At 46.0% G+C, this 24,107-nt stretch overlaps 1 protein-coding gene across 1 annotated transcript in view; it reads left to right on the top strand.

Moving 5' to 3' along the window:
• Positions 1-24,107, top strand: part of LOC138582041 (putative nuclease HARBI1) — a 243,138-nt gene that overhangs the window by 167,384 nt on the left and 51,647 nt on the right. The gene's annotated exons all lie outside the window — the stretch shown is intronic.

The following is a 24,107-nucleotide window of genomic DNA, read 5'->3' as shown; positions in this document are numbered from 1 at the left end:
CGCGCGCGCTCCTGAAGTGGCTCTGCAAGTGGCTGTTTTGCTGTTCTGCTGCTCGGCTAGCGAGCAAGCGTGCAGCGTACAGCGTGTTAGCGCGTTTCTTCATTTGTTTATTTGTTTTATTTTTATGCTCGTTACTGGTGCCCTCAGCCCCTATAGACCGCCGTCTCCCTGCCGTTATTAGCCTTGTTGCAGAGAGAGGCAACGCGGGCTACGAGCTGCCCTTTCTTTCTTTCTGCACCTCGTGTGTGAAAATGGTCGATGTGCCATTGCTGCTATCATAGTGCTCTCATAGTGGAGCAGTGAAGTTAACACGGCAAGTGCTTCCTGGTGATATTGATGGTATCAGGAACTAGGTAAGCACATTGTCTGTTGTTGCAACACTGTTCTTCATGAGTTTGAGTGTATGAGCATTGCTATACTATTGCTCACTGTAAACTCGATTTATTTTAATCCTGTTTGGTTTTAATGTGCTGGGTGTGCAGGCGCATTTAGGGGCTGTGGACTAGTATCTCCTTTTTATCATTTAAATCTACTACTAATTACCCATTGGTACTGCTTCAGATTTCTACATTATCAACCACCTTTATCAAGTCTTGTTCTATTGTGTTATTTATTGTATTATTTATTGTGACTATCAGTGCATTATTTTGACTGAGTCAATAGCATGGATGACTATGATAAGGAATTAGCAATGCATAAATATTTGCGCAATCGTCACATTTGCGTTCCCAAAATCATCACTCGCCCAAAAAAAAGGCATAATTCAAGGGAACTCGATCAATGACTATTTTGGAAAAATGCAATGTACCAAAGTAGATGCAGCTGTTGATGAGACTGTTTCCCTCAACTTAGCATCTGCCGACCTAGCCTCTGAGATGGCTAGTGAGTTGGGTTGTGTCAGTACAAAATTGTTATGTGATGTTCTATGTGGTCCCACAGATGTACCGAAAGACTGTTCTAATGTAATTCATAAGGAATCTATTGCTGATATTATTTCCATCCCGAGCTTTCTTGACCCTAAAGCAAATGTCTTCTTACCCCTTGTCATGCAATCACCGATTGCTGATGCTGAGTTGTGTCCGCGACATGGCAAAAGTGAATCATATGACATCAGAAACACTGCTGCAATAGTGCATAGGGACCCTAATAGCCAAACTGGAAGTGTTATTGATATATATCGAATTCTGCGCTCGATGAAATAGACATTGAGTATATGGGAATTGACCCTGAATTGTCCCTAGTTGAAGCTGTTGCTACTCCTATGTTTTTTACCCCTCCCTCTAAGATGGCCTTAGTCCCTGCGTCTAATGTCAAAGAAAAGGTTCTGAAGCAATCATCTGAGTATAATTCTAGTATACCTCCAGTATTTAGCTTTACCTCAAATGGAAATCCTGCAAAGATGGTATGTCCAACGAGTAATGTGATTACTGTTGATGGGGAGAGTGTCAATGAAATTGACGCAGATACAAGTATGAATTCGGATGAAATGTTTAATGCCCTTGAAAATCTACTTACAATGCTGCTTGAGAAGTGTTCCCACTTAGAAACCAAAATCGACTTGCAATCTTTGCTAATCCACTCTAGACTAAAAGATTTATGTTGCAAAGAATGCTCAAGCAAGTGTCCACAATTACAGGCAACTATTCCAGTAAAAGCAAATAAAGAAAAGTGTTGATTTGAACTTGGGGAAGAAGCAAATCTCTGCTAAAAGAAAACCCCTGAGTGTTCATCAAGCCATTATGTATAGTAAGAGAAATGTAAAAAAGAAAATGTCCCTGCATGTTAATTCAAACGTCATCAGTAATAGTGATAATGGTGCAACTACGACGCCATTAGCTATAAGCAATGATGATGAAAACATCTGCGAACAAGTGGGGGCCAAAATTAAGGCAATATCACGGCACGGTAACACCACTAATACCGATGCCATAAATGATATAATGTGTGCCTGATGAATCTGAAGCACACATAGTTGAGATTAACACACCAGCGATGAAGCAGCTATGTGTGGATGTGCATGCCCAAAACAATGGCGCTGCAGCAGCATCTCTGCAAATGACATTGCCAGAATTCTTCAGTACCCATGCATCTGGCAATGCGACATCCGGTAGTTGTTTAAAGGAAAAATCTACGGTTGGTATGTTGCCTGCCCTACAAATTACCCAAGTGCATATGGACAACTCTCCATCTCCGTTGAATCGTTCAGCGATCCGGAGTATTGTGCCTCTGTGGGTAATTACCTCCAATGATATCTGTATCGTTGATCAGTTAGAGATAATTAACAAATATATCTCTAACATATGTTTTGAGTCAGAGGGCTCTCTGAATTGTGTACTAAGCAATGAGGTTGATTTGCTACGGATGGGGTATGAGATACATAAAGTAATGATACTTGCTGTGAAACTACGAATCAATCTAGTACAGCAAAAACCTACTCTTACTGCCCAAAGTGTCCCTGTCCGTCCAAATATGGAACAAGAGCCAATGGTACTTTGTGGAGAAGGTCCATCTGTTCCATCCATAAGTAACTCCACTGTTAAGCAAGTGGTCAACGGTAGTCCTGATAGCATCCCAGAAGGATATTGGCAATGGCTACCATTGTCTTTTAAATCCCACTTTGCAGAGTCCCGTAATTGACTGAATTCTCTACATTTGTTGTACTCATGGAATACGAGAGGTCATTCACATCTGCTTGAGGCGGGCGGCCTCATTGAATATCTGTCGATTTTCAATGTAGTCGCACTTCAAGAAACTTGGTTGCTAAGCGAGATTCAACTGGATGCTAGAAGTAATGTTCATCAAGTAGCTACCAAAGGCCCTTATGGCCGCCCTAAAGGAGGTCTTCTGATATCGGTACAATCCCCCTGGATGATCACAAAGCTCCTCTTGTCCACCCAGTATGTGTTAGTTGCTAAAATAACCTGGCTACTAGTAGACATTATAGTTATCAATGTCTATGATCCACCCAACATGGTAAACACTATCGAAAATGTGCATACTGTCGATACTGTACTTGAGAAGTATACTCATCGCCATCCAATCTGGCTACTAGGTGACTTGAATGCAAAAATTGGTACCCTTAGTAATAATCCTGAAACTAATGTTGGGTTGACAAGCTCAACTACTACCCAGGAATCCAATAGGCAAGGCCGTAAATGGGCTGCTCTTACAAATAGCCATTGTTTAGTGAAATTAAATGGTCTGACTCCAGGTGACGCCATGATGAAATACACCAGGGTTGAACGAAGATCAGCTGCATTCCTAGATTACATTTTTACTAACAATTTGGGCTTTCATTCCATTAAAGATATGGGTATTGTGGAACGTGAAGAAAGTGATCACTTTCCAATATGCATTTTATTTTCACTTCCGGGTAAATGTGATGTTGGAATTGATTATGATGAAAATGGGATGATTCATGTGAATGAAGGAAAAAACAGAATTGTGTGGACAAAATCGTAATCTAGAGAATGTAGCTATGGCTGTTTCTGATCTATTACCTGTGTTTATTGAGGAAGGTGTCTCAGGTCTTATGTCTCCAAGGACTATCCTGTCCAAATTCAGCCTGCTTATGTAGAACATTCGTGACCATATATGTAAACGTAGGCAGTATAAATCTGCCGGTGAACGAACAAATATGTTGATAACGTGTAGGGCGGGCAACGATAAAATAATCAGTGCAGCAAAAAAGCAGCTTTGCAATGCAATTCGAATGGCAGTGATGCCATGTGCTCATGCACCTTCTGATCAAGCAGTTGCATCTCATATTAAAACACTTAAATTGCAATATAGAAAGTGGATTAGGATACATAAAAGAGAAACTGAAATACACCTATGGAAAAAAAAATCGCTATATTAGCCATGTCCAATAATAACCAAGACATTTGGCACCTTCTTCGAAAACATAAAAAGCGAGATCTATCGATTAATTGCATTTCAGAGGACACCTGGGCCCTTTATATTAAAGAGACACTGGGCAAAAATGAACACTCAATACCATTTTTTCATTGCCGCAAGCTATATGGGATTGCAATGTATCTGTCCTAGATATCATTAAGATCATAGATAAATTGAAAAACTCTCGGGCGGCAGGTCCTGATGGTGTGTGTAATCTAGTTATAAAAAAAACGACCTATCTTATGGGGTCAGGTGTTATTGCTGTTATTTAAACAAGTTGGTAGGTCAGGTGTGAATCCCCCCTCATGGCAAACAAGCCATATTCTAACGGTACATAAAAAAGGATCATGGGACAATCCTGCAAACTTTAGAATGTTGGCAATGCTTGATGTTTCATCCAAAACTTTTACTAAGTTTCTGCTCCAAGAGTTGAATGTATGGATTGCCACCTCCAACATATTACCAGGCAATCAAATTGGCTTTCGTGACAAATCAAGCACCACACATAACTTACTAATATTAACATCTGCTATATGTATATTGTGCCTATATAGATTTCTCCACTGCATTTGACACTATCCTACGCAATAAATTGTGGCATAAACTCTACTCTTGGGGAATCCCACAAGGTTTACTGCGAATGTTGATGATACTTCAAACCGACACTTCAGTGAGAATAAGACTCAATGCAGCAGGACGGTTATCGAAAAATACTTCTACCCACTGTGGGGTAAAGCAAGGATGCATGATAGCGGCAATACTTTTCAATCTTTAAATGTCCGATATGATGAATGCCTTTAATCTAGCCAATGCCAATCCTGTGAAAGTAAATGGTGTAATTGTTGGATGGCTTGCCTATGCGGACGATCTGTTATTGACTATACTCCAGCTGGCTTCCAACTTATGCTTGATTTGTTGGTGGCTTATTCTGCCACAAATGGTTTGACCATCAATATAGACAAAAGCAAAATTATGGTCTTCTCTAAAAAACGAAGACCAAAGACATATTTGTGGAACCTAGATCAAAAAATTTGGAACAAGTAATATTATATAAATATCTCGGCATCATTGTCGATGAGAAGCTAAAATGGGAATCCCATTGGTCCGCACTGCAGAATCGGTGTATTGCGTCTACGAATGCACTAAGTATATTTATTGGTCGAAACAGTGGCTATTGTGCCATCTCTGTTGTAAGTATATATTTGCCCAAAATACGGTCTATGATTCTGTATGCAGCAGAAATATGGGGCCACTCCTTTGTTAAACGCATGGTAGTACTTGAGTCAAAAATCTTGAGAAAGCTATTCCGGTTACCATGCAATCTTAGTATTGAATATTTATATCTGGAGTTTGCTATTAAAGGTATTTGGTGTGCTTATACATGCCAATGTGTACTGAGCTATGAAAAGGCGGTTACTTTAGCAAATGACACGATTATTGTACCGTATGTGCAAGCGTATCTCCGTTTATAAGGCATGATGCTCGTTGGTACCCTTGGCATACTACAAAGAACTTATAGAAAATGGTTGCCTGAGTGTACTCCAGGTTTGCTAATGATTGTCACACTAAAAGGATATATAAAAAAGAAAGTGTTTGATTGTTGGAATGAGCAAAATGTAATTAATATTGCCGCAAAGTCAAATAGTGGTCCATATCTCGAAGAGTATTTAACCAGAACAATGCCTCCAAAATATATTGAAGCATATCCTAGTACCAGTACTTTTCGTACATATCTTCTAATGAAATTTAATATGACAGAAGCGTTAGCTACCAAAGGAGATACTGTTGGTATTCCACATGAAATGAGTCGTTTATGTGGGAATGATGTTTGAGTCACTTTATCACTTAATTATGAAATGTGAAAGCTTGACTGTGATAGGAACTAAATCTTTTAAATCTTTTAATAATGCTATTGACATGATGCATATTACTGAATTATGTAAAGATTGTGGCGATTTTAAAATGTATTGAATAATGTATTTTAATGTGTAGTTGCTTTTTGTATTTAAGAACTGTGTAATTTTAGTTTTGTGTCTGATTACTTGTATATGATGTATGTTTTGTGATATATAAAGCCTTGTGGCTTTAAATATATCTAATTCAATAAATAAAATAGAATGGGGGGAAGTTTCCCACAGAACCAGGGAAACTCCAGCCTTCTGAGCGGGTTCCTATTTCAAGGTTCCACTCTGAATTCTCATGGAAAGGAGGAGCAGCAGTGGGGCTCTGTGTCTGGCCCGTAAGGCACGAACAAGGAAACAGTTTTTCTCACAAGACTGAAGCCTATACGGGTCCAGCAGGAATTGAACAAAGACTGCCTCCTGAAACAGGAACCAGCACACAATTGATACAAGGTATAAAACTGAAACGCGACAAAGGAAAGGGGCAGAGATTGCCTGCTGGAAACCCAGCAGACAAACTATGAACAAAGGAATTACACAAGGCAAAAAAGTGATGACAAGAACTGTAACAGAAATATCCAGGGGGGAAAAAGAAGTCAAAGTCAGCAAGGTTCAGGACAGAGAACTGGAAGAAAGAAGGAAAGCAAGGGAACTAGAATCTGAGTACAGGGGTAAGGAGACTGGAAACTGCAGACTGATAACAAGGAAGAGTAACTCTGGAGTGGGATAAGAAGGGCAAGACCAAAGACTGATAACAAGGAAACTAGCTCTAAAGTGGGATAACAAGGGCAGGACTGAAGACAGATGGTAATGAGCACTAAACAAGGAACTGCAATTATGGAACACGATAATTAGTGTTAAAGAGCAAGGGGCTACAAGCAGGGGAGGAGGGCAGCAGTGTAGGAAGCACAGAGGTGCAGGGCAAAAGGCAGGGGAGTGAAGGCAGAGTAGCAAGGATGCATGGCAGGGAGCACAAGGCTCTGGAACAGGAGCAGGTTCTGGAAACAACAGGACACATCAGAAATCCAAGGATCAAAGCAACAAAGTAGTGAACTCAGTGCAAGAGACGTGTGCTCCTGCAGGCAGCTGATTAAATACTGACCTGCCCTGTGCTGAAGCAGGCTAATTAGCACCTGGAGCAGCACACCTGAAGGTAATTGGCCTCCTTCCTCTCTGGTCCTGGAAAAGTGAACACAGCGCTGATCTCTAAGGCTTCTGGTGATTGTAGTTCTAAGACTGCTGCATAGGAATAGCCAGGGAATGGGAATGCATTATGGGACATGTAGTTTTTGAAATTAAATAAGGTACTTCCAAAGGGAAAGTAAAGACAACAATATCAATAGGTATAGTCCAGCGAGGATTATAGAGATGAATGAGTCCCAAATAGTCCACAATGGGTGCCAATTTGTGTGCCGATGGCACAGTCGTGACAGTCGGGTGTAGCCCGCCAAATGGCAGGACAAAAGCCTGGAGGACGACGTTGTCTGTGTGAGGGTAGGTAACACCCTCTGCTTGAGACAGCCGCACAGCAGGCATCTGTCCTGGGCATCAAAGGAGCACACCCATTCAAAAGGAGTAGCCTGACACCAGGGTGCTGCATCTCTAAAACTCTTTATTCTCATTGAGAAGGGATGGGGGCGGAATTATAATAGGCAGGAGGACTCTTGTTAATGGAAGAAGACTTCTATCGTCTTGATTCTCGCTGTTCCTCTCCCTCCTTTCTGTCCCTCCTCTTCCTCTGGAGCAAAGCACTTTGAGTGTGACATCAGATGCGCAAACTCCAATCCGTTCAAGAGCAGGGATTGGACCATAAAGCAGGTTCGCTTTAGTCCAATCACCTGATAACTTAGGCATTTAAAAGAAGGGGTCTCCCTCCCCAACCCCCTTCTTTTAGTCACTCGGGTCCTCTCAGATCCTTTAAGGCTGCAGATTTTTTCTGAAGATCTCACTGGACTTCCTTTGGGAAAGTTGCATCGAAGACAGAAGAAAAATCTGTTTTCTGTCTATCCACTCCAAGGGCACATCGGGAGTGACCTTTGCTGTGGATTAGAACCTACCGCTCTACACCAGAATCTCCTGAGCTGGGAGAGCCGACTCTGAACGAACCATCCTATTCTCGAGTCTCCCTGAGTGGGCTTCTTAGCAACCGGAGAACCAGACCAGTCGAAGATCCCTGTTCTACTGCACCAAACCGGTTGCTCCATGTTCGCCGCACCTGGAAGAAGAGGGAAGTTGCCAGGGCAGGTTTCTGCGCTGCTCCACCACTTCGAACTTGCTTGCACTTTGAACCAGCTCAACACTGCATTGTATCCTAGCTAAAGCTTGTCACCTGCTAGGCCCGAAGCAACTGTTCAACTCTGAGACTTGAACCGAATCACTGAAGAGTCACACGCTAACTCTATCGGGGTTGCAATCACAGCTTGACCCAGCGAGCTCTTGAACTGCCGCCTCATTGATCGCACTTTCACACATCGACACTCCTAGGATCACCACTTCGATGCCCACCGACTCAAACAGCTGGAGAGTCACTCATTGACCCCTCCCGGGGACTAAAGCCTGTCTTGATCTGGTGAGCTGCAAAGCGTTCCTGGGACCGCTCTAATCTGTATCCTTGAGAGCCACCCTTCTATCGCACAGAGCACATCCGTTTGCCCCATACTCAATGCCTGCTTGTGTCAATGTCAGGCCTTACCTCAACTGCCTTTGTTTTCTTTTTGCCGAAATAAGGTCTGCCGTCCGACGAAGCAACCTTCCCGCGGAATGGCTCCGACTGGGTTGGTAGCTCCGGCGCCAGCAGCCAAACAAGAGGGGAAAAAACCCAGTGGTAAAAAAAGAAATCTCTGATGAAAAGTCTTCAACAGCAATTGTCACAGTAATGGGAGAAGACGGCTGGCAGCAATCACAGGTACTGGTGTCTCGCAAAGAGTAAGGAGCAACAGATAGGGGTACAAGTAGGACCGGAGCAGGAAGGATGGAGCCAGAATTAAAGGGCATGGAACAGGAGGAAATTCAGTAAAGTAGCGAAAACCAGAGCAAAACGGGTTAGGCAGCAGAAACCAAACCCAATAAGGAGCATTTTACAGATCCTAGTGCCAAGCATAAATGCCAGTATTGCGATTCGTAAGACAGGAACTGCAAATGCCGGCATCATGGAATGGGAACCCAGTGCGTTCCAGCTGCCATCTTGAAGGTGGCAAAACAGTACGAGCCGTACAAACTAGAAGAAGACCCCAAAGGGCCCTAAAATGCCAGCCACGGCGGCGGAAGGTAAGGTAAGGCATGACTGTATACCCCCGTCCATGATCCAGGAATCCAATGGTGGAATAGAGTTCTAGTGACCAAACGGGGAGCACGGTTATAGGAAGCAGGTCCCCAGGTATGATCACAAGCGAGGAAGCCCTTCCAATCAATCAGATATTGAAGTCACCCACGTCCATACTGAGAGTCCCATATACCAGCAACTTCATATTCATCTGAGAGAGCCACCTGCTGAGGGCTGTAGTTGAGGAGGAGGCTATCCTGCAGTCCGTGCAATGAAAGGCTTCGGTAACTAGTAGTGGAAAATTGGGTGAATTTTCTTCCATCGATCCGACAGACAGATACAATACGTCACAGAATAGATCTGCCGTAAAACCAGAAAGAGCCCAAAGAACTTTGGAGACAATTTTGAAGGTAGCAAATGACGTGGAAGAAACTAGAGGCTAACCAGACCTTATCCCGAGGTTAGTAATTGGGCGCTTCCAATCGCTTTTTATGAGCTTGAAACGTATTGCAATTTAGAGGCATCCAAACTCCGAATTGCAGATTGGTGAGCCTCATGTATTCTACTGAAATGTGCATCCAGAGAAGGAAGAGGAGTTTCTCCAGCATAGGGTCTGGCATGGATTCACATGCTCATGAATATTCCCCGTCAAGCTGGGAATCCTTGGTAAAGACAAAATCAGTATCAGTTTCGTTTCTGATCTGCCTTTCTTGATAGTAACCAATCACTGGTCTCTGGGTCATACTGCCCCCAGCCAATGACTCCCCTCTCCCTAAGCCCCGCCCCTGGCAGCCATCCTCCGATTTGTACCGCACGTTCAAGTGTTGGGAGTTCTCGTGCTATAGCTCTCGAGCTTTTACTGCGTTTTGCGTATTTTCAAAGAGTTTTATATCATTTTTCTGGTCAGTCGAGCCTCAAGCTCCACCGTTTCTACTTCCGATCAACGGGGACCCATTTCGGAATTTTCTACGCCCCTCAAGGGTGAAGTTTTCGTCAAGTTACACTTCTTGGAGGATTCCAGAAGTTTCTGAGGCCTACCTAGTGGACATAGCCCAGGAGAAGGAAAGCTTGACACCCGGATCCAAGCTGTTTAGGAACTGCCCTGGATGCGGGTTACAGAATGTGTTCAAGGAGGACGAGCATTCTAGATGCCTCTACTGCCTTCACGAAGACAAAACGCACGTGGAGAAGGACTGTGCGTTTTGCATGAACATGACGGATCGGACTATGAGGGATCGTCGGACCCGTCTCGCCAACTGGCTGGAAGAAAGAGCCCAGCAGGTGAGAAGAAGAAGAAGTCCGAGAGGTCTTCTGAGTCCTGTGAGGGCGCTCTGGCGACGGGGGCCCAACAAAAGGCAAAGCACTGCGAGTCCGTGGGCACCGGGAGCGCCGAACGGTCGGGCTGCTCGGCTGCCAGGCAGGGCACACCTTCACTGGCGCCATCAACCACGAGCCAACGCTCTGGTTCGGGGAAGAGAAAATCCGAGAACCCGGCTAAGCTTCTGGAGAGGCCCCGGTCGATCTCGAAGGAACCAGCCGAGGGGGAGCGATGCCGTGACCCTCCCCCCAAGGTGAAGGCCTCAAGCGCGCACAAGGTGGTGAAGGCCTTGATTCACCCGGCTAAGGCCTCTATCGAGGTAGTCACGACGGCCCTGGCGAAGCCTGTGGAGGCTACCCCAGTGGAGGCAACCTCAGGGCCCACAGTTTCCCTGCCACCACGGAGGGAATCCTCTTTTCAGCCCATCGAGAAGACCCCCGTGAAGACCCCAGTGGAAAAAGAGGGGGGGTGGTGGCCGTTACGGACACGGATACAGCCTCCAAGGAGGAGCTGGTTGAAGTCGTGGAGGGCCTCAACAAGAAGTTTGAGGAGGTCCGGCCCCACGGGAGCAATCATGACCAGGAGGACAAAGAGAGCGATGGTGGCGCCGACGAGGCTCCCGTGGAGGAGGAGCAACCATCGCACCCCTCGCAACTCGGTGGCCATTTTGATGGCAATCCAAATCTTATGCACGGAGATAAGGACGAGATTGCCCCTACCCTCAACGGACGACCCAGCAGAACCGGGCCCGTCGGGAAGCCCTCCAAACAAGAGGAGGAGAGTTCATTCACCCCTGTCTTTCCAGCCCTCACGGCCCTCTCAGCCTTTATCTCCTTCCCCTGTCCCTGGGGATGTCATGGGAACGGATACCGCCACGAAGGAAGGCTTCCTCTACCAATGGCGCAAGGCCAAGAGGAAGATGGTCCTTGCAGTGCCGTTGCTGGATGACATCTGGGACGAGGGACTTGCTCTTCTGAAGAACCCGTCCACTAGGCCTGCTAAGAAGGACCGGTACAAAAAGAAGTACCGGGTCCCTGATACCGCCCCTTTGTGCCTTAGGGCACATCCGACCCAGGATTCGGTTGTCTCGGCGGCGGCCAAGAAGAAAGCAGCAGGGGCATCGGCTTCAACTTCCCCACCGGATGGCGAGGGAAAGAAACTGGATGCCATGGGACGACGAGTCATCTCGTCTGCAGCAACGATGATTAAGGCGGCCAATGCCCTAGCGATTGAGGCCCGCTACGACAGGGAGTTATGATACAAGATTGCCCCCCTGTTGGACTTCCTACCGGATGACAAGAGGGCAGAGGCCCTGGCGATCCTACAGGAAGGTGAGGTGGCGTCGGACCATGCCATAAAGGTAGCCACGGACATTGCTGACACCGGTTTCCGCCAGTTGGACAACAGCGTTTGCCTTCGACGGCGGGGATGGCTCAAGGCAACAGATTTCCGCCAGGACGTGCAAACCAGAGTTTTGGACATGCCCTTTGACGGGAATAACCTGTTTGGACAAACAGTGGATGAGTCACTTCAGGCCATCAAGACCGACGGAGACGGCTCGGGCCTTGGGAGTTTTGCAGCAACGACGGCTGCCCTTTCGGAACTCCGGAGGCAAGCAAGTTGCCTCCAAAGGATTCGTCGGTGGCTCCTCGACGTACCGGCGAGCAGCCCCCTCCTCGTCGCAAGAGGCCTACAGAGGACGAGGCAAGTCAGTTGGATCTCGCCATCGTCGCCAGGGAGGACAAGGCGGCAAGGCCTCTGCCAAGCAAGACTGAACTGGCCGTAGCGTCGGGCCCCCAGCTGAGCACCCCGCTGGGAGGCCGGCTGGTGAACTTCGTCAGCGTGTGGGTGTCCATCTCCTCCGACCGCTGGGTGCTGGATGCCCTGGCCCACGGGCACACTCTCGAATTTCTAAAAAAGTGCCCCCGCATTCCTTGCGTGGCCAGGAAGGAGAACCACGTCCCTAAACTGCTGTTGGAAGTAAGGGCGATGCTCAAAAAAGGAGCCATCGAGCTCGTCCCAAAGAGGCTCTGGGGCTCCGGAGTGTACTCCAGATACTTCCTTGTCAGAAAGAAGACAGGAGGATGGCGTCCCATCCTGGACCTGCATCGATTAAACAAATGCATCAAGGCACAGAAGTTCCGGATGGTCACCCTCCAGCACGTGCTGGGCCAGCTGGAGGAAGTTGACTTCCTATCGTTGTCGGATTTGGAGGATGCGTACTTTCACATCCCCATTCTAAAAGGACACTGAAAGTTTCTCAGGTTCGTAGTCCAAGGACGGCACTACCAATTCAAGGCCCTCCCATTCGGATTGAAGTTGGCGCCCAGGGTATTCACCAAGTGCCTGGCACCAGTGGCGGCGCGGCTGCGCCTGCATGGGATCCACGTCTACCCCTACCTGGAGGCTTGGCTCATCCGAGCAAGAACAAGGGAGCTCGCCGTCGAGCACACAGCGAAGACCGTCCAGCTGCTCACAGACCTGGGATTCTCCATCAACTTCCCCAAATCCCACCTGGTTCCGTCGCAGGTCGCACTGTTTCTGGTAGCCAGGCTCGAGATAGTAGCGTGATTGGCCTCGCCGTCGGAATAAACGACGAAGGCCATCCTGGGCAAGGTGCAGCATTTGCTGGCCACGGACGTGGCCAGGGAGAGGTCCATCAAGTCCCTTCTCGGGATGATGTCCTCATGCATCTACCTGGTGTGCCTATGCAGGCTTCGGATGCGTCTCCTACAGGAGTTCCTCGACGCCCGTTGGATGCAAGTGGCGGGCAGTTTCGAGGACAAGATCCCGCTCAACAAAGTTTTCCGCCAAGCTATTCAGTGGTGGGGCAACTACGCGCATCTCGCAGCGGGCACAGACTTTCAGACCCCAGCACACCAGGTGACGACAGATACCTCCCTGGAAGGGTGGGGAGCGCACACCGGAGATCTTCACGTGAAACGCCTTTGGCTCCCGGAGGAAAGGCCACTCCACATCAACATCCTGGAACTCCGAGCAGTGTTCTGGGCCCTCAGGTTGTTTCTCCCATCCCTCAAGGGCAAGGTGGTGAGGATCTTCACCGACAACACCACCACAATGTTTTACATCCGGAAGCAGGGAGGAACCAGATCCCCAGCCCTATCCAAGGAAGCCCAGGGTCTGTGGCATTGGGCTGTGGCCCAGGGGATATTTCTGGTACCCTTTCATCTGGCAGGGATAAAAAACACCATCGCCGATTCACTCAGCAGGGAGCTGCGCTCGTGCCACGAGTGGGAACTACGTCAGGACCAAGTGGATCAACTCTTCCAACGATGGGGCAAACCCCAGAGCGACCTGTTTGCGACGGCGACAAACTCCAAGTGCCAGAGGTTCGCCAGCAGGTTTCCCCAGCCGAGGAGCATGGGCGATGCTTTCTCGCTCCCCTGGAACGGCCTGTTCCTGTATGTGTTCCCTCCGTTGCCGTTGCTACTGCGACTCGTCAACCAACTCAAGAGGTCCTGGTGCAGGATGATCCTCGTCGCACCGGCGTGTCCAAGACCGATCTGGTTCCCGGACCTTCTGGACTTGTCAGCGTCCCCACCAGTCAAACTGTCGACGGACGCAGATCTTCTCTCCTGAGAAGGAGGCGCCATACTCCATCACGACCCAGAGTCGCTGATCTTGCAGGCCTGGCTCCTGCAGCACTGGAGTTTGGAGGGTACAATATCCCGGCGACTGCAAGGAGGTGCTTGCAAAGGCCAGGGCGTCCTCAACTCTAAAGTGCTACGGACACAAGTGGAAGAGGTTCTCTGTTTGGTGCTGTGCACAGAAGATCAACCCTCTGCGAGTTACGGCCCCTCAAGTGCTGCCGTACCTGCTGTCGCTGGCCAAGGCGGGGCTAGCTCATGCTTCCATCAAGATCCATCTTGCAGCGATTTCCCGTTACACCAGAACTACGGGACGGTCATCCCTGTGGTCTCATCGCTGGTGAAGGAATTTATGAAGGGACTGTTCCGATCGTTTCCGCCGGTGAAGGCTCCAGCCCCAGCGTGGGAGCTCAACGTGCTGCTGACCAGGCTCATGAGGCCGACATTCGAGCCTCTGCATTCGGCACCGTTGAAATATCTGTCGTGGAAAACAGCATTCCCTGTGGCCATCACCTCCGCATGATGAGTGGGAGAGATCCAGGCCCTTTCCTGCAAACCTCCATACTTGACTTTCCACAGGACGAGGGTGGTGCTGAGGACGCACCCCTCCTTTATGCCCAAGGTGCCGTCGGACTTCCACCTCAACGAGCCCTTGGTGTTGCCAGTTTTCTTCCTGTCTCCTCCTTCGCCGGCCGAGAGGACTTTGCACTCGCTGGATGTAGCTAGAGCGCTGAAGTTCTATGTGGACCGCACAAAGAGTTTTCGGAAGACATCACAGCTTTTTGTGAACTTTGGACCGGTGAATCAAGGGAAGGCCCTCTCAAAGGCTTCCATTTCCAGATGGCTCTCCGGCTGCATCTGTCATCGGTTGGCAAACCGACCGTTGCCCGGTCGTCCGAGAGCCCATTTGACCAGAGCGATCGCTGCTACTAAGGCGTTCTTGTCTGGTGTGCCTCTGCTGGACATTGCAGGGCTGTTACGTGGAGGTCAATGCACACCTTCACGAAATTCTACCGGGATTCCAGGGAGGAGTCCAGAGTCGGCCAAGCAGTGCTGTGCAACCTGGTCGCATGAAGGTGGGCCTGGTGAGGAGGTAAGAGTTGCTCAATGTTGAGTTTTTGTAATGCTTAATGTTGAGCCTTGCCACCTCCCGTGGTTGTGCATGCGTGTACTGCTATGTATTCTTATATTCATGAGCATGTGAATCCATGCCAGACCCCATGCCCCCAAGTAACTTGTTCCTTCTTTGCCAGCGGTAATGAGAAAGGCCCTGGCATGAAATCCATAAGTTCAAAGGAAAGGGCTCATCCGAATGGCAGTGTTATTAGAGTTGTTATACCAAAAATCTGCAATTGCCAATAGAGAGTCCCAGTCGTTCTGAGCAGTAAATGTAAAACAGCGTAAATACTGCCCCAAGGACTGGTTCAATTGTTCGGTTTGGCCATTCATTTGTGGATGGTAACCAGAGGACATGGCTTGTTCTATTTTCAAGGATCTACACAAGCAAAACCAGAACTTTGAAACAAATTGAGAACCTCACTCAGAGATAATTTTACGAGGGAGACCATGTAAGCGGAATATGTCCTGTAAGAACACCTGACCCTTTTCACTAGTTGTCGGTAGTTTTGGAAAAGCAGAACAATTTGCCATTTTAGTGTTTGAATCCACAGTGACCATAATAGCCGTACATTCATTGGAAGGGGTAATTAAATCTGTTGATCCTGTCAACCATGGTCATGAAGTCACTTGGTCTTGACAAAGCTTTCCCAAAGGGAGCCTGTAAAGGAGCAGACAGACATGTCATCTCTAGCTCCTGCCCCCTCACCTCCATCATATTGGAATAGCAGGAGAAGACTCCTATGTGGGACACCAAGCATTGTCCCAATACCGCATAGTGTATGAGAGACGATATGCACACAGACAACTGTATCTAATGTGACCTCACATTGAAAGGGTGGAAGAATGTCTGCATACACCATTGGACATAGAAGGGCTATAAGTGAAATCGGATGTGGGCAGAGTGACGTCATGAAGGAAAGACATGATGACGCACTGAAACAATATGCAAATACTTAAAGGATAAAGATGTAACTGGAGTGGTAAGCAAAACATGTAATAGAATACAAAGACATCATATGCTCTAAAGAATAAGTGAGAAGAGATTAAGTGAATGTACATACGTAGAAACGCAAGGTAGCTGAAACATATAGAAGCTTGCTGCAGAAGAAAATATTACGTGGCTAAGGCGGTCATGAGAAACGGATGGATGTCAGACTTGTGTTGAAACCAATCAAGCTACCTCAGAGACTGACCAGAGCTGCAGAGTCAGGAGATGCTGGAAAAATAGCTTTGTGTGAGGAACAAAGAGGAGTCAATTGGCTTGGGATCAAGAATGCCACATCAAGGGATAATTGAAAGGCACAAAGGGAGTCAAGAGGATAAGCCATGTACGTAACACATTTCTCTTAGATTAAGCAAATAAGAAAACCTCTGTAAATTCCAAGCATTGGACAATCAAGGATGTGAAATGCATATGCAAGGTGGAGTGATCAAGTCTCCCGAGGCCAAAAGGAGTAATACCACCCAGCACAATTAAATCAAATAGCAGTAAATAGAAGTTTGAAATTGACAAAATCGTGGTCTCCTCACACGTGATTCAGAAGTCAGAAACAAGACTCAAATTGAAGATCTAAAAGACAAAGTCAAAATTGACCTCCTTCTATTATTAGACCTGTCGGCTGCATTTGACTTAATAAATCACATAGTCCTCTGTAAATCATCTAAACTCAGCTGCACTTTTCTCTGATAAAGCTAATGCTTGGATCCAGTCATTCCTTGATAACAGATCGATGAGGGTCTTTGCACTTTCTGCTGAGCCAGCTCCAGTCTCGTGTGCAGTCCCCCAAGGACCCTGCGTATCTCTAACCTCATATAATGTGTTCACAAAGCCTTTGTTCGATGACCTTGACTATTTGGGTGTCACCTACACTAAATATGCTGACATCCAAATACTCATCCCCTTCACCGGATACTACACTTCTGATGCAAAAGCACTCAATGACCTATACCTTATCATTCAAGCCTGGATGGCTAAGCACAAACTCTGTCTAAACGATGATAAGACAGAGTTACTCCTCTTAGGTTCCCAAACAAAACTCAATATATTAGATGGACAGTTTAACTCCTTCAACATTGATGGTAACATCATTAAGCTCTCTAAGGACATGAAAACATTAGGCATCTATATTGACTCTGCACTAACTTTATCAAGACAAATCAATGCGACAGCCTCCTCTAGAGCTTACACCTGCAAATTAATTACTGCTTGTAGACCGTTCCTAACCACAGCTAATTGCATATCCATAGCCAGAGCATTAGTCCGATCAAAACTAGAATATTGTAATGCGCTCTACGTGGGAACTAACCAACGGAACATAAAAAAGATGCAAGTATTACAAAACAACGCCATCAGATCGGCGTTGAACATCCCCAGATCTCAACACATATCCGAATCAAGACGGACGCTGAACTGGCTATCTGTCATTCAAAGGATTGCATTCAAAACCCTGTCCCTCACACATAAGTGACTCGCGAATCTAGCACCAAGATGCTTGACCAACAATTTCTCACGCAACACTTCAGATCGTCCTACCAGACTGCACAGTCACACTGCCTCAAGATCCCTAGGTTCAAACTACAGGAGGTAGTAGCTTTCCTGTACTATCAGCTAAACTGTGGAACACTCTACCCACAACTTTAAGAACAGAACCTTCATACCATATATCCAGGAAAAATGCAAAAATGTGGCTCTTCACGCAAGAGACTTAAACAAGTGGAGAGAAAATGTTTTTATTTGCCTGCACTCCTGTCTGGCACTTTACTGCATCTGTAGTATTTCACTAACCTGTATGTAACTACGTAACTATTTAACGTATGTATACGTAAGAAATGCGCACAGATGCCTTAGGGCTTGGTGCGCTTTACAAATAAATAAAATACAAATGCAAGACTAATTAAGCTCCAGACGAAGATAATAATGTACCTACACTTCCTTGACCAGAACAGAAAACAGGCTGCAAGGTCAACCATAAAGAAGAAGCCTTGGCTTAGGGCCTGACCGATGAGAGATGATGGACTAATTGGGCAAGTGGGTATTAGTCTGACGTTGCTCTCTGCACCTGGGTTTCACTTTGCTTATGTGCTGCTAACAAGCCGAAAGTCCATGGTTGGGAGAGAATGCCAACCAATCAAAGGGTCTATGTAGCAACATGCTATACAATGTCGCACAGGCCAGCCCACTGCTGTTGTTCTGCTATAATCTGTATTACACATATTTAGAGGTGGTTCAAGGTCCTAATAGATAAGGAGGAATACTTATATGATATACAGATATATATCTTCCCTTAACCAATCCCTCCCTTCAATTGGTTTTACAGTTTGCCACGTAGGATGATGTCATAGCTGACGTACATTGAGATATAAAGCCTCTGTATAATCGAAACCTAAGTGTGAGTGCATTGACTACAGTTAGTAGTTCGCCAGATTGCCCTACTTTATTTTGAGCTGACAATAAAGTAGTACTTTGCCATATTTCTTGGGTCTGTCTGGTTATTTGGGTCTGAGATCATTATTGGAAACACTTGTGTACGAGCGCAATAGAAATAAAATAATCAATCAATCAATGGCCGATGAGATGGCTTTGACTGAGCGCAAATGGCACAGGTGGACACATATCGTAGAACATTTTTGGCCCAAGAAGGCCACAAAATATATTGTTCAGGTAACATTTTAGTTGATAAAGCGCCTCAATTTCATTATAGCACAATATGTAGTGGCACCTCCCTGGTTCACGAAACTTGCCTCATCACTGTATATAAAATGATAAAAACCCTAAGGATGGAATGGGGAACAGGGCTAGGGAAAAATCAGATGTTGCATTGAAGACTAGGATTACAGATCACCAATGGAATGTGGCATGTCTACAGACTAGACGAATTTCCCTAAATAATAGGTTCAGGCTAATCCATTTGAGATTTCTCCATCTAATGTATCATACATCATTACAGAGTAGTACTGGGAGAGGGTCAATGAGCTTGTTACAAGAAAGCTCATTGGCCCTCGCCCAGGCCTTACCTCGTCGACAAGGCTCTGAAGCCTCTGCTTCTCCGCCGCGGCATCCCGGAGTGTCCGCCATGCAAAGAGCGTCCCGAGTCCCTTCACCCATTCTATGGCGGCCATTTTCTTTTGTTAACTTTTTTTCTCCATTGGTTTTAATGGCTGCCATAAGCCTTCGCTCATGCTTCGAACTATGGCTGTTGGGGCATTGCCCCCCTCCTCGGATCATATTGCCCAAGTATTACCCTTCTATATCTTGTAGCAGGTGTCATTATAACCCAGCAGACTTTATGGGATTGCGGTGCAGTGAATGCCTTGTGGAAGCGGATTAGTCAATCTATGGGAAAAATGCTATCGGAACGCGTTACTGGAGTCTCCCTTAGCGTGGCTGTTTGCAGTGTTTGAAGAGGAAGGTCAATGCGCAAAATAACTTCTGTGGTGACACGCTCATTGATAGCTAAGGCCTGGGGTTGGGGACGAGCATCCACATTTGAGCACTGGCTGAGATGTATGGTGGAGTTTGAGGCAAAAGAGACACAATATGCCACATTGCTGCCGGCCAGAAGCAGACCGGAGGAAATCTGGGTCACGTTACGAACATTCTTGGCAGCAGTGTGTGGGGAGATGGACAAAGGTGATAGAAGGAATGAATGATGGGTTTGAAGATGAGGGAGAGAAGGTGAGGGATATAGGTTTTGCAAGGTACGGGGAGTCTTAAGTGGGTTTGGAGATACCGGGCACAGAGTGGTGTTAGGGAATGTAATGAGTGTACAGGGTCATTGTATTATTATTTTATTTTACTTATGAACACTGTGTACTTATTTTGTTAAGTTGTATTTTTATGATCACTTATGAAAACACAATAAAAGAAAGTGTTAAAAAAAGATAAAGCTCCTCGATGCCCAGCCACTGGGTTATCATGACATAACCGAAGAACCTGATTACATAGTGTGACTGAGGGGATAAACAACCTGTTTTGAAGAAACGGGCATAGCTATTCCTGTTGAAGATGAAAGGGGTTGTTTACACCAAGGTTTAGAAACATCTGTGATCTTGGTAGCTTCACTAACTTCAAAAACAAAAAAAGCAATATGTCCACAGCCAGTAGTTTAGGGATGATGTGTTCAGAGGATGTAGGGTGATCGGGCACTTCTCGTGCATGATTCACATGATCTTGAGGAGCTGAAGAGTAAATCAGTATATCATCCAGGAAAATGACGACAGTAAGATAGAGAATTGCTGAAACAATGTGATCCCTCTGAAAAATAGCCGGGGCATTGGTGAGCCCAAAGGGCATAACCCTATAGTTTAAATGCCTGCAAGGGGTACGAAATGCTGTTTTCCATTTGGCGCCTTTTCTAATTCATACCAAATAGAATGCACCCCATAAGTCTAGTTTTGTGAACATTTTGACATTTTCAAGGGCTGCAAGGATGTCTGCAATTAAAGGTAGAGGATGATTGTCCTTGATGGGACGGTTGCTGAGTCCCTGCTAATCCTGACAAGGACGTAATTCAGAGGTTCCCTTCTTCAGTACAAAAAAATCAAGCACCCGCAGAAGATTTGGAGGTAGTGATACAGCCATTCTTTAAGTTGGTTTCTAGGCATTCTTTCAAGGCCTTCTTTTCAGGCTCTGGCAAAATGAACATCCTACCAAAGGGAATCCAGGAACCAGGCTGGGTTTCTTTGGCACAATCAAATGGTCTATGAGGTGGAAGAGACCTTAAAAGACTTTTGGAAAACACATCCTTGAAATCTGAATATTGAATTGGTATCGAACAAAGAGTAGACAACAAATGAGAGTTTTGATTTGGCAACTGATGAATAACTGGTAATTCACGATTTTCTTTTGAGATTCAATGGTGTACACAATACTCAGTTCCAAGGAACAGCGTTTCTGACGCCCATTTAATGTAAGGGTAATGTTGGTGTAACCAGGGAATGCCAAGTATCACAGGAAAATGCACTGTTTTGATGAGGAAGACTTTCCACATGGTTGACGAAGGTCATGGCCAATGGTTTGGAGTGTTCTACCACTAACCCTTAAATCGACTCCTTCGACTGCCATGGCTTCGGTCTGGGTAGTTGGTAATGAAGGGCCCATGAGTCATCCATAAATACACTGGCCGCTCCAGTCCATCAAAGCTAAAAATGAGGAGAGAACACTGTTTTCTCATTCAAGAGAAATTCCAATAACTAATCAACTAGTGGGTGCTGACTGAGTTACTCTACATGAGGTGAGCTGGTCTTGAAGTTGGGAACCCAACACTTTCTCCCAAACCACAGTCCTCTTTATGGTTGGGAGGTGAAGGTGGTTCCCTGTTTCCTCCGAGGGGCTATAGGACATTCGAGGCTGATATGACCGGCAGAACCACAGTGCATACAAAGACCATGGTCTCTCCGCCAGGTTCACTCCTCTAAGGAGAGTGGCCCTCAGGCAGCACCTAACTGCATACCAGGCTCTGGAGCTTATTGATCGGACTCCGTTTTAGTAGTAAGATGAGGAACTGTACTTAAAGGATTAGCCTGTGTTCGCCATTTTTCAGCTCTTCTTTCATGCAATTAGTATTCTAATTGCAGAACCATGGTGAGAAGATTGTGAAAAGTGGCCGGACTAGGAACTCTAGCCAGCTCGTCTTTCAACTCATTGTTAAGTTCCATTCTGAAAAATGTAAACCTGGCTTCTTCCGGCCACCTTTTTTCATCAACAAGTTGTTAGAATCAGGTCACATAGCTGTGGAATGAAGAGGAACCTTGATGACAATCCATTAACTTCTCCTGAGCGGTACAAGTAAGCTCAGGATCTCCAAACATCCTTTTCATCTCTAGGATAAAATCATCAAATTGGTCTAATAAAGAACTCAGTGCTGTTACAAACGAGGATGCCCAACCTAAAGCACTACCAGTGAAGTGGGATATGGCAAACCCAACCTTGGAACAATCAGTGGAGAACTGAAGAGGCTTAAATGTGAATTGACTCATACAGGCATTCGAAATATTTGGTTAATAGTTTAGGATCACCATCAAAGTTTCCACAGGCAATAGCCCAAGTGGTGGATCCATATGCACAGCCCCTCGATTGGAAACTATTTGGCGTTTGAAGGCATTTTCTTGACGTAGATTCTGTACTTCTGCAATAACATTCTGTACAGCCCCAAGAAGCTTTCATTATGGATCATGTCCAACAGCAAGAGGTTCCTTAGTTTTTAAGGCGTCTTTTTCTGTCAACGGTAGGACTTACCTTTATTGCCTTTTTCTTTTTGCCTTAATAAGGTCTGCCATCCGATGTAGCAACCTTCCTGCAGAATGGCTCTGACTGGGTTGGTAGCTCCAGGGACAGCATCCAAAGGGGGTGGGGGGGTGGAACCCAGTAGTAAAAAGAACTATGATGAAAAGTCTGTCAACAGCAATGGTCACAGCACTAGGAGAAGACGGCTGGCAGCTATCACAGGTACTGGAGTCTCTCAAAGAGTAAGGGACAACAGATAGGGATACAAGAAGAACCAGAGCAGGAGGCCAGAGGAATGGAGGTGGAATCAAAGGGCATGGATCAGGAAGGAAGAGGAAATCCTGTGAAGTGGCGAAGACCGGAGCAAAACGGGGTAGGCAGCAGAAACAACTGCAATAAGGTACATTTTACCAATCCAAGCGCCAAGCTTAAATGCTGCTATTGCAATCTGTAAGCCCGGAACCGGAAATGCCGCCATCATGGAATGGGAACCCAGTGCGTACCAGCCATCATCTTGAAGGAGGCAAAACAGTGCGAGCAGCACAAACCCGGTGAAGACCTCAAAGGGTCCTAAAACACCAGGCACTGTGGCAGAAAGTAAGGTAAGGCATGACAGCTTGCTACTTGGACCCACACGATCCAACGTGCCCGAACTGAGCTTGATCCGCTTGCATCTACATTGGACACCAGGTCTGACTTTGTTAGCCCGCGCAGAACTGAACCAGGTCCTGTTCACTCTGAACTGCCCCCCTCGTTCCACTTGGACCCTCGAGACTGGTTAGGTCGCGATCGCTCCTGTTTTCATCCAATATATCCATGTTGTCACTAGTAAATTACCTACCATCCCTGGATCTACAACTGCTACTTTCTCCTTTCTGTTACATATTCTCTATTCTTCCTTTGGGGTGGGTTTTTGTACAATTGCATCTATTTGTTTTACTTGCAGATGGTGTGTTTAACTAAAGTGTATATATATCTTTAGAGAGCCTTGATTAGACAATGTCTTTATTTTTTGTAATGTGGCACTGTGGTGTTTGGATCACTACTGGCTCACCTTCACACCCCTTTTGAGCGCATAACCTTCCCTCGGCCCACATTATCACAAAAGACTGTTTTTACATTTATGATTGCATTGTGTTTTGATTTCTAGAAGTGTGAGGGCTGACGGGCCATTTTACCCCTACTCATCCTTGTATTCCTGTGGAGCAGAATACAATTTGTCCCAGAGACATTACCTACGTCTCATCATGCCAACAAATCCAACCGTAATCTAGAGGAAAGGACCTCGGTACAGAGCTGCGGTCCATCAACGCCATGGTTGCGGCCCTTGGACACCATTTTAACCTAATATCTTCAATTAGTCAAGTCTCTAGAATTAATAAGCGGGTACTTACTAAGAACAATAAATAAATTACATTTAATTCCCATTCCTTTCTCAAAATCTACCTGTGCTTCACATGATTTACCATGCTTTGTGTTGGCAGGTTTCATGTCTATCAGGAATCTTTTGGCTTTACGTTATTCCACAAATGAATGTTTGACTCCTTCGACAGTTACCTTCAGGGTGACTGTGTATAGCATATAGTATTAGATGTTTTTGCTCTTAGCCATCTGTTTTGCCTCTGCAAACATTTCTCCTTTTGAGATATAATTTCCTTGCCATAGTCATTCAAAAACATTATTGTGCAGTTCCCTGCCCCACTTTGCTTTACGCATGTCTCTGAGCTTACTCATTAGCATCTCTTTACTGCAAATCTCAGCAGATTAACTATTAAAG

The sequence above is a fragment of the Ambystoma mexicanum genome, chromosome 3q (assembly GCF_040938575.1).
Source record: "Ambystoma mexicanum isolate Mex_15411 chromosome 3q, UKY_AmexF1_1, whole genome shotgun sequence".
Classification (NCBI taxonomy): Eukaryota; Metazoa; Chordata; class Amphibia; order Caudata; family Ambystomatidae; genus Ambystoma; species Ambystoma mexicanum.
This window is presented reverse-complemented; position numbering and strand designations above follow the sequence as displayed.